This window comes from Dioscorea cayenensis, chromosome 19 (genome assembly GCF_009730915.1).
Source record: "Dioscorea cayenensis subsp. rotundata cultivar TDr96_F1 chromosome 19, TDr96_F1_v2_PseudoChromosome.rev07_lg8_w22 25.fasta, whole genome shotgun sequence".
NCBI lineage: Eukaryota > Viridiplantae > Streptophyta > Magnoliopsida > Dioscoreales > Dioscoreaceae > Dioscorea > Dioscorea cayenensis.
Genome location: NC_052489.1, coordinates 11350797 through 11361665, shown reverse-complemented (window position 1 = coordinate 11361665; position 10869 = coordinate 11350797). Strand labels below are relative to the sequence as shown.

The 10869-nt window shown below is 40.0% G+C and overlaps 1 non-coding gene across 1 annotated transcript; it reads left to right on the top strand.

The window, feature by feature from the left end:
* Nucleotides 1–1056: 1056 nt before the first annotated feature.
* Nucleotides 1057–1163, top strand: LOC120250866. Its single transcript, XR_005533198.1, has one exon. It is a non-coding gene; the product is annotated as a small nucleolar RNA R71 (small nucleolar RNA).
* Nucleotides 1164–10869: the final 9706 nt, after the last annotated feature.

The window sequence follows — 10869 nt, the reverse complement described above, 5'->3', positions numbered from 1 at the left end:
GCACGATTGTGCTCTCCCCATAATTTCCTCTGGATGGAACTTAGCCTTTTTTACTCAGAAGCTTCAAGAAGAGCATGTTCTAAGAACGACCGTTCTTAGACTGTGTCAAGCCCAAAAAGTCTGTTTTAATGCCTCGATTTAGGATTTCTTGACATCTATTGTTCTGCAGTTTTCTTCTCCGACGGAGGAACCTTCAAAGGAATGATAATCAGCTGCCACCACTCAAGCTAAGGAGGCCAAGGGTTAGTTAGAGACGTCGGAGGTGTGGAGTTGCCCATTCCATGGAGCTCTAGAAGTACATTTGAGGAGATTTTGTAAAAAGGGAGAAGTCTAGATGTCTCTCTTCCTTATGCTTATCATTCTCTCTCATTTGTATGAATTCATGAGGGGCAAACCTTTCCATAGTGCCCCAGGATTGTGAACTATGTTGTCTTTGATACTTTGACTACTTGAGTTTTAATGCCTATGGAGTTCAATTCTGTTCTTGTGTTTATTCATGTGTTTACATAACTAGGCGTGCTTGATTTGTGTAGATATTTGTGTAAAACATGGCGTGTATGGATTACCATAGTTGCAATTACCTAGTGTAGTTGCAAAACTTGGTGTGTATGAAGCCCATAGTTATACTTGCAAAACTTGGCGTATTTGATAGCCGTAGATGCAACATTACTTTGCATTAGACTCAAGTCAGTGTCTTAGGCACTTAGGAATCATCCCGAGGTATTGACCTCTTGTTATCGATACTCAATCCTAGTCTACTTAGTTTTATCACCCTTTGCTTTGATTCTTGTAGTACTTAATACCTTCATCATCCTTTTAGTTGACTAAACATTAGAGGATCAACTAGTACTTGAAGTCCAGTCCCTGAGGTTCAACAACCCTACTCCCTTCTAGGGTACCACTTTATTACTGGTAATGATCTGTGTACTTGCGGAGAGTTCATCAGTAGTATTAGGTTGTTTGCTACACAAAGAACCATCGGCTGCAACATCCAACATTTGCTTGGTCACTACATTCAACCCGTTGTTAAAAATTTGGATTTGCATCCATTCTATAATCCTATGATGTGGACATTTTCTCAATAATTCCTTGTACCTTTCCCACGTATCATACAAGGTTTTTGATTTTATCTGCCTAAAAGAGGAAATGTCACTTCTTAACTTCGTAATATTAGCCTGAGGGAAATATCACGTAATAAATTTCTCGGTTAACTGTGCCCATGTAGTGAGCAACCCTTGTTGCAAGGAACTTAACCATTGCTTGGCCCTTCCTCATACTAAAAATGGAAAGATTCAAAGACGGATTGCATCCTTAGATACATTATTCTCCTTAAAGGTGTTACAGATTTTCAAGAAACTTGTCAAATGAGCATATGGGCCCTCATTTTGAAACCCATCAAATTGACACATTTGCTACACCATCTAAATAAAATTGGGCTTTTGTTCAAAGTTGTTTACTGTCACAGGAGGGCAAACAATGATGGACCCTGCTCACTCCAAGTTTGGTATTACATAATCTGAGATACTATGAGGGTTTTTGACCATGTTTTCATCCTAAATGACCTCAATACTTATCTCCACCTACCCTATGTCACTAACATTCACTTTCCATATTTTTATGTGCAAAGTTCTTTCAATGTCAGGATGAGGGCTTGCAAGTGGAGATGAGGAACTTCCTCGAGTCATACAAGAGTGCCTGAAGAAAAAGTCAAGAAAAACAAAAATTAAAACCAAAAGAGAATTCAAAGTAATAAATATATACAAAAAAATGGCCAGATTACTAAAAACGTAAACTTTCTCAAGAGTTGCCAATCGTCAACAATGGTGCCAAAAACTTGACACACCCTTTGCGTAACTGCAAGTTCACATGTCGTATAAGTAATAAAGTGTACCTAAAAAGGTCAGGTTGTCAAATCCTCAGGGATTGGTATAGCTCTTAATACTTGATAAATTTCTAGGTCAGGTTGTTGAATCCTCAGGGACTAGTTTAGCTCTTGATACTTACTCAATGAATAAAGCGTACCTGAATAGGTCAGATTATAAAATCCTCAGGGACTGGTATAGCCTTTGATACTTGCTCAATTTCCAAGTCAAGTTATCAAATCCTCATGAACTGGTATAGCTCTTGATACTTGCTCAATTTCTAATATCTAGCTAACTCAAAATATTGGTGGAAAACTAGTTTAAAGCAATTAAAGAAATGAGGAAAAAGAAAGGAAAGAAAGACAGGGTTTGGGTTGAAAAGATAGTAGTGGAAAGGATAGTGCCCAAAATTAATCCCCTTGACAAATGTATTGACTAGGTAATGATTACATGAATATCTCCTTGGACCGTGGTGACCACCTATGGAGCATTTAACTCATTCAAGGCTCAGAGCAGACTCAACCCCTTTCCTAACATGTGCCCTAGCTAAATGAATCTCTCAATCATCATCCAAATAGCGGATGTGTAACAAAGGTCAACATGCTTCTTGATTGCAATTGCAACTATAGGGACATACATTCCAAATCAATGCTGACGCAGGTAGCGGTAATTCCCACGTCGAGTTTTGCAACATACAACATCAAGGCAATCAACACAAAGATAAGCAACCAAGATAAACAAGAGGGAGACCACAAGGAAACTTATTAATCAAAGCCATTAAGTTAAAACATCACAACTCAAGGTTCATAATCCCGAGCACCGAATGACAATTAGCCCCTCATGGTTTATAATGTATCAAAGAGACACAACAACATAAAGAAATGCTATCCATAAAACTCCTTTCTTGCTTCACAATCCTCATCAGAGAACGATTTATGATGATCTTGGCGGCATTCCACGATTCCCACGATGATTTCTCGACCCAGATCCGGCCCTAAATAGTGACAAGCTCTACCCTAGCCCTTGTCTCCAAGAATGAGGAAGAAAATCCTCCCTTCAAAACATAACCTTAAGGCTTCAAAATACCATTCCCGATGCAAGCATAGCCATGCTTTTGGCCATGCTCTTAACCATGTCTTGGAACATATTCTTGGCATGATTGTAGCCCCACCTAAAAGTACATTGGGGTAAGCACGCCCGTGCTTGTTGCCCTTGCTTCAAGAGCACACTAGTGCTAAGAACCATGGAACCATGGTCTTTTCTCCATGCAAATCCTAGTAAAGTGCATGGGTGTAAGCATGCCAGTGCTTTCAGCCCGTGCTTCAAGAGCAAGATAGTGCTAGGGGAAGTGAAACTGTGCTCTTCAGTTTGTGAAGATTGCAATGAAGTGCATGGGCATAAACACACCCGTGCTTTGTGACCGTGCTTCCAAGCACGAGTGTGCTTCCTCACTTAGGTTGAAATTCTCTAAGTCCTAAAAAGTGCATGGTTGTAAGCATGGGCATTATTCCTAACTGTGCTTGTCCTGAAAAGTGCATTCCAAATCCATTTCATGGCAGAATTCATTTCTATTCATTCCTTTCAATCCAAGACCTGATTATCTATATAGATTTATAATAAAAAAATTACAAAAAGACAAGAAATTAATGCAATAGGGTATATAAAAATGTCCATATAAAATGCATGCATCATCAAGCAAGGAAGGAAGTGACGGATTACTGTCAGCACTTCTTTCAAAAACTAACCATCTTGAGTTTTTCATGCTTTGGTTTCCCTCAATACATTGCAATTTTGACGAGAAGTTGGAATTCACATGTGGATATAGGGCTTTTACTTTCAACATGGAGGGTATTCCAATTTGAGTTTTGTGAAATGTTCGATATTGTTCAAATCTCAAATTAATAATTGTTGTTAAAAGGAACACTATTTAAAGATAATATTGTTCAGTTTTCCCATGATGTTACCTTGTCTTTTTTTAAGGTTAACCGTGACTAACCCTCTACTATGCCCATGCGAAAAGGGATACTCTCGACGCCTCACATTGTGTGGGGTTACATGAAGATTTGGGGACTCCAAGTGATAAACCCTATTCCCTAATATAGATCTAATCCTTTAGTCTAGGCGAAAGACCCCTAGTAGCAATTAAGCCCCAACACTAAGGATTACTTTAACACTTCACTTTGTTGCTCACCCAACTAAGCCCTAGTGGAGTTTGTCTTTTAGCACTTCACTCTATTGTGACTGCAAAGAACTCTTAAAATGTGGAGGTAGAATAAATAACATTGAAAGGGAAAGGGACTTTCTGCTACCTCTCAACACATCCTCTCGACCCTCTAAAACCTAGCTTTGTCTAACCCTCATAGTTTGTCACTCATCCACAAGGATTACCAAGATAGATTTTCAACCCTATTGTCACTCTAAGGGAAAATCAATTCAATTAGCATTCAAGGTTGGAACTCAATTAAAAACATCAATTAAAGAAACATAATGAAATATCAATGAAACAAAATCATCCTAGGGTTTACAAGTCCAAGCACCCACTAGGGGTTTAGCTCTCAATGGAGCAAGATACAATCAATAATGAAATCAAATGTAAAAGCATGCAATCCATAAGTATAACCCCCTTTTAGTTCGTATTAATGGTCTTGTGGAGTTGCCTCATCTTCTCGAAGGGTTTCCTTGTTAAGCCTAGGGCACACCTCACTGAATCAATGCCAACGAAAGCTCCCCAATAACTATCTTCCAAAGAAACACGGTGTCGAAGGCCATAGAACCACTCCAAAGACCAAGCCAAGGCCTCTCCAAACCCTAGCCACGAGTGCCTCCAAAGATGGGGAAAAGCTGAGAAACAAATTGGGAAAAGATTTCTTAAAATGTTTGAAATCACGGTTTTTATAGGGCTAGAATCGGGCATCCACACGGGCGTGTGAAATTTTCACATGGCCGTGTAAATTTCTGGAAGTTGATTTCTTGCGAGTTGTGAACATTAATTACTACAGTGATTTACTACAGTAAATGGCTACAATACTTCGCCAAAATACTCCCGAATTCGCACTTTTCATTGAGACCGCATGAATGGGCACACATCCATATGGTAGATCACGTTGTGTCTTCAATGAAATCACATTGATGAAAATCTTGCTAGTACTACACAAGTCAAAACTCATGAGTGTGACTGCCTTTGTGCTCCTCCAATTTGTATATTCTCTTGAGCACAATGGAGGTTGGCACACACCCAAATGTCTTTGAGCACAACTTGTGTCTTCACGTTTGTTCAATCTAAGAACTTCATCAAAAATTGCATCCATAATCTACTTTAGGTTTATTTCTTCCGCACTTGTCTCCCCAACTCTAAATGCACAAAAGAACACATATACACATGAATAAGCTATAAAATCTTAGAAAAGTAATGCTCAATGTAAGAAAAGAATACTTCGTATTACTTATACACAAGCACTTATCACACGTAATTCGGATCGTGTTACACAACAACAGCCTAGGCCCCCATAGCAGAATGGTCAACCATCACCTCCTTCGCTTGGACCTTCTAACGAACTCACAGTTTTGTTGACTCGGTACATTAAAGACAATGAAATTGATCTTTCAGGGTATAAAGAAATGATGAGGAACACCAATACCACTATTAGTAACTTAGAACATCATATGTTTCAGATGTCGAAGTTAATTGAGTAAAGATTTTCGGGCTCTCTCCCTAGAAACACGGAAGTTAATCCCAAGGAACCTTTGAAGGCCATTACCTTGAGGAGTGGTAAGTAACTTCCAAGCCTACCAAAATTGAATCCAAGATTTAGATTGCTGAGCCTCAGTCAAGAGTAAGGCAAACAGTGGAAAGTGATCCTATGGCTCCAGTTGATAGTGACGAGAAAGTCAAGGAACAGGGCAAGGAAAAAACTAAATTACTCAAGTACCAATCCAAACTTCCTTATCTAGTGAAAATAAAGAAAGACCAACAAGAAGAGCATTACATGAAATTTTTGGATGTGTTCAAGACCTTGCACATAAATGTCCCATTTGTAGAGGCTCTTGCACAAATGCCGAAATATGCAAAATTCTTGAAGGTACTACTCACTAAAAAGAGGAAGCTTGTGGAAGTGTCTTTAGTGTCACTTAGTGAAGAATGTTCAGCTTTGATCACCAACAAACTCTTGAAGAAAGAGAAAGACCCTAGGGGATTTTTCATCCCATGCACAATTGGAGGGCTTGTGGATGAAAAAGCTCTAGCCGATCTTGGGGTAAGCATCAACCTTATGCGCTACTAAATCTTCCAAAAACTCAGGCTAGGAGAACCAAAGGCTACCACAATGACTTTACAATTAGCGGATAGGTACATTCGGCACCAAGGAGCATTATCGAAGATGTGTTGGCGAACATGGACAAGTTTATCTTTCAGGTGGTCTTTGTAATCCTAGATGTGGAAGACAAGGTGGAGGTGCCTCTTATTTTGGAAAAACCATTCTTGGCAACTTCAAAGGCCTTAATTGATGTAAAGGATGGTCGGATGGTACTTTGAGTAGGAGAGGAAGAAATAGAAATCACTTTCAAACTCTGAGAATCTATTAGACAATCTATGGATTTTTATGATACTTGTTATTGTGTCTATGTGGTTGATTTGTTCTTGAATATGTGTAGGGCACATTCATGAAAGATGAATTGTCAAAGTTACTAGAAGATGAACCCCCTAAAGTCGATGCACTGGATGATTTGGTGGAGGAAGTATGCTATCAAGAAGTGGTGGTCACCAAAGTACCTTCGCCTCAGGAACTGCCTAAGAAAAGGTCCTCCGGTGCCAAAAGGTGGTGGAAACAAGTAATCCCAAGAAAAAGAAAACCGCCTATTCCACCATCAGCATCAACACAATCTAAGTTTTGGACTTTCGGTGAGATCAATTTAATTGACACCTTAGCACCATATTCTTGCAATTGTCTTTTAGGTGGTAATGAGAGGTCTCACTTTCACACATCTCCTTGAAAAGCAAAACAAGTACATCAAGCTATTGACATTAAATAAGCGCTTCTTGGGAGGCAACCCAAGGCGTCATAGTGTTAATTTGTTGTTTTAGTTGTTGTTTTTGTTATTTTTCTTAACTTAGTCATGCTTTGGATTAATTGTTGCAAGTTTTATTACTATTTTTATTTATCTAGGTGCATTTTATTGTGTTGGCTTTGCATATTTCTTTTATGGCAACTCGAGAGAGTAATATGTTTTATTGAGTGACACAGAGAAAACCTAAGTCTTAGTGTAATTTAGGCTGAGCACGGGCAGAGCACACCCGTGCTTAAATCATGATTCTCTCTGTTTTGATCTTCAGATGAATTCTAGGTTAAGCACGGTCTCCAATCCCCTTGCACGACCATGATTCCCAAGAAGCACGGTTTGTGGGATTCTTGCATGACCGTAATTCACTGCTTGTGTTTTGCAATATTTCCCTAAGATAATCATAGCTAGCAAGCGCAGGGATAGCATGACTGTGCTTTTCTCATTTCAAATGCCTTACTCAGTGCACGCGTTGAGCATGACCATGCTTCGGTCATACTCCAACATTACCATTAGCCTTCTTTTCTTTCACTTAAATGCTCGCTCGCCGCCGATTTACTTTTCCTCACCATTCACTTATTTTTAATCTTCCCCTCTCTTGCATCCGAGATCCTTTTAAGTTTACTGTTTGTTTGTCAATTCTTCGCCAGTCTTCTCCTCTTCTTCTTGCTCTTTTCCTTGACTCCGGTAAGCCTTATTGCTTCGATTTTTATACTTCATTTTGTCAAAACCATGCTTCATGCGCTTTTAAATGTTGAATATCGATGCTTTGGTTTAGTTTGAACTGATGTTGGCCATAATCGTAGTTTCTTGATCATGCTAGTTCTTAGGGTTTTTTGGGAAAATGATCACCCCCAAAGAACGGTCGTGCTCTTTTAGAAGCACAATCATGCTCTTGTGTTATCTAGAACTCTAAAGGGGAGTATGCTCTTGTATCCATGCTGAGTACAGTCTCCGTGCTCTAGCACGACTATGCTTCCCTCAAAATTTTCAAATTCTTGAACTAAACTGAGTTGTTTTCTTTTGTAGATCATGTTGAGGGAGCACACATCATCTGTGTCATCATCAAAGAGGCCCAGACACAAGGATCCTACCCAGAACACCGACCGCACACCTGTATTTCACACACAAATGTATTAGGAGTGCAATACTCGGCTCTCTCATAGCCACTTTGGCGAGTCGAGGGAGATTAATTGGGATGAGCTATGCGAGGTTGGACTAGATGAGGAGGTCTAACAGATGCTCAGTACAGGGGCATGGAGACAGCTCTTCCTTATCACCGACAACACTTACAAGTAGTTGGCGCTTGAATTGTTAGCCACTTTTGACCTATCTCGAGGAACCATCAGCTTCCACCACCCCAACACCATTCAGTTCCAAGTGTTCAACACATTACACTCGATGAGCCTCACCAAATTCTCCATTTGGTTGGGACTTTATGATACGGAGTACACTTGAACTCCTGCACATTATTTATTATTGATATCCCGGCTAATTGGAGAGTCTCAAGAGACACAGGGAAGAGACTTAGTACAGATCCTTCCTATAGCCCAGTCGGTCTAAGGCTACCACTCTCTGCTCTCCGACTTTGAGGTACATTCACTTCATCCTTGCCACACCCTAACAGGTCGTGGCGACAACACCAGTGTTGTTAACCAGCACAACTTCAACTTCCTATTGTCCATGCTCGACGGGTTCGAGTAACACTTGGGGTACAAGGTGGCAGTATCTATTGTCCACCAAGAAATAGATCCTCGGATTAGTTTCCTATTCATCGGCCCATACATTACGAGACTTATCAGGGGGATAGGTATCCTCGAGGTGACAGACAGGATGAGGGTGGTAGGAGAAGTCATCTCTATGTCCCTTGACACCCTAAGGTTGATGAGGATGCTGAATGTGTTCACATAGCTCAAAGGGTCCAGACTGTGTACGGTAACCTACCGATACCTTTGCTGCAGTTGTTGCCCCTACCTTATCTCCTGCCCTTGCTGCTCAGTCAAGATCACTATCGTCATCCCACGCTATCTCTAGCAGCGCTGATTCGGTCACATGTTATTCTTCATTGTTCAGGTGGTTCCAAAGGAGTGTGGTTAGGATTGCTAAGTACTTGGGCAATCGGTTATCCCCCGAGCCTGTTTCCCTTATCCAACCCTCTCGTGATATCGGGACTGACACTGTAGACGTGGGGGAGTCTGAGGCTGACTCTACTTCTGGCAATGATTGTTTGGCAAGAAGTGCTCCATTTTGACTTTTGCAGCTTTCGATGTTTATGTTTTATATTCTTGACTTGTACTTTATTTCTTTTTATGATTACCGGACTTGTATTTAATTCAGTTAGCATGGGAAATCCCTTACTAAACTGATATTTTGATTTGTTTCCTTTATGCATTTACTTTTCTTATTTTTAGTTGTTGTTTCTTTTATTCTATTGTGTATGTTAAGCTTTACTTGTGTGCCTCTATTCTCATCTCAAGGATTGGGTATGGAAAACACGTTGAGAAGCCTCCTTTTGATTCTTTTTGTTCTCAATTAATTGTTTGCATTACATATAGTTGTACATTGAGGACAATGCACTATTCAAGTGTAGGGGAGGGTTTTACTTGCATGCCTTTTGTGATGAGTGCTTAACTAAGGATGATCTATGATTGTTTTTTATAGAAATTTTTAAAAATGGGGGGACACGTGTGTGTTAGTTACTTATTTTGAGCTAAATTATAGACTTCCTCTTATTTTGAGGAGCTAAAGTTTTATCACATTGGCCTATTTGTGGAGCCACTTGTTTCAGGATGAAAACCTATCCCTTTAAGATCAAGTTTTCTTTTTTTTAGTGTTGCATAAAAAAAAAGAGAAGATTGGGAAGTCTGATTCCTTTTGGAATGCCCTATCTATCATTCTTAAATTTGTTTGTGTTAAAAGATGGTAGAAAGAGCTATCGCCTTAGAAGAGTGAAAGTCGCTCTTTAGTTGTCAAATTTTGGGAATTACTAGTGTACATTTGATGACCTACTAAGAGAGAAGGCTACCTCTAGGGTGTATGAAGCTACTACCCACCATGTGTGGTCGAATTAAGGTCAAATTTTGTTAGGTCACCTCCTTGAGACCTTGGGGCACTCAATTTAAGGTTTACACACACACAATGTCTTTAAAGTAAGAGTGTGGCCTTTTATTGGGCATTCATGTTTTCTTCTAACACCCATTGTTCCCTCTATGCTTAATAATTTTCTATTCTCTTGAGATCAGAAGTGATGCACTCATCTTTTCTTTTGTTAAGCATCATGAAACTTCTTGAGGACAAGCAACGATTCAAGTGTGGGGGTATTTGATGAGTGCAATTTATATCATATTTTACTTACTCCCAGTTCATGCTTTTCCTTGTCTTTTACCAGTTTTTGGATATATTTGATACTATTCTTGGTATATTTGTTCATGGTACAGGAATGTAGGGTTCATAGCAATAAGCAATGAAATCGGAGACAAAACAACCAAAGAATGCAGAATTTTCTAAGTGTCCAAGCCAAGCATGGGTAGAGCAAGATCATGCGCTGTCCCCATGATTATTACTATCTGAAGAAGCCTGAGCAGCTGACCAAGCATGGGAATGCTTCCAATGGGAGCACGTCATGCTTCCTCCCCCTGATTATCACTAAAATGGAGTTCCAGGGGAAGCATGTTTTCCGTGCTCCTTGCACTGGCCTGCTCAAACTCAGAACGGGCTGAGCACAACCATACTCTTCCCGTGATTTTCTCTGGATGACACTTAGTCGATTCGCTCAGAAGCCCCAAGAAGAGCACGGTCTAAGCATGACCATGCTTAGACCATATTAAGCCCAAAAATCCTTTTTAACTCCCGGATCTAAGGTTTCATCGGATCTTTTATTCGGAAGTTTACTTCTGCACTTGGAGAGCACTGATGAGGACGATGATGAAGCTTCACCATACCATCTAAGGGG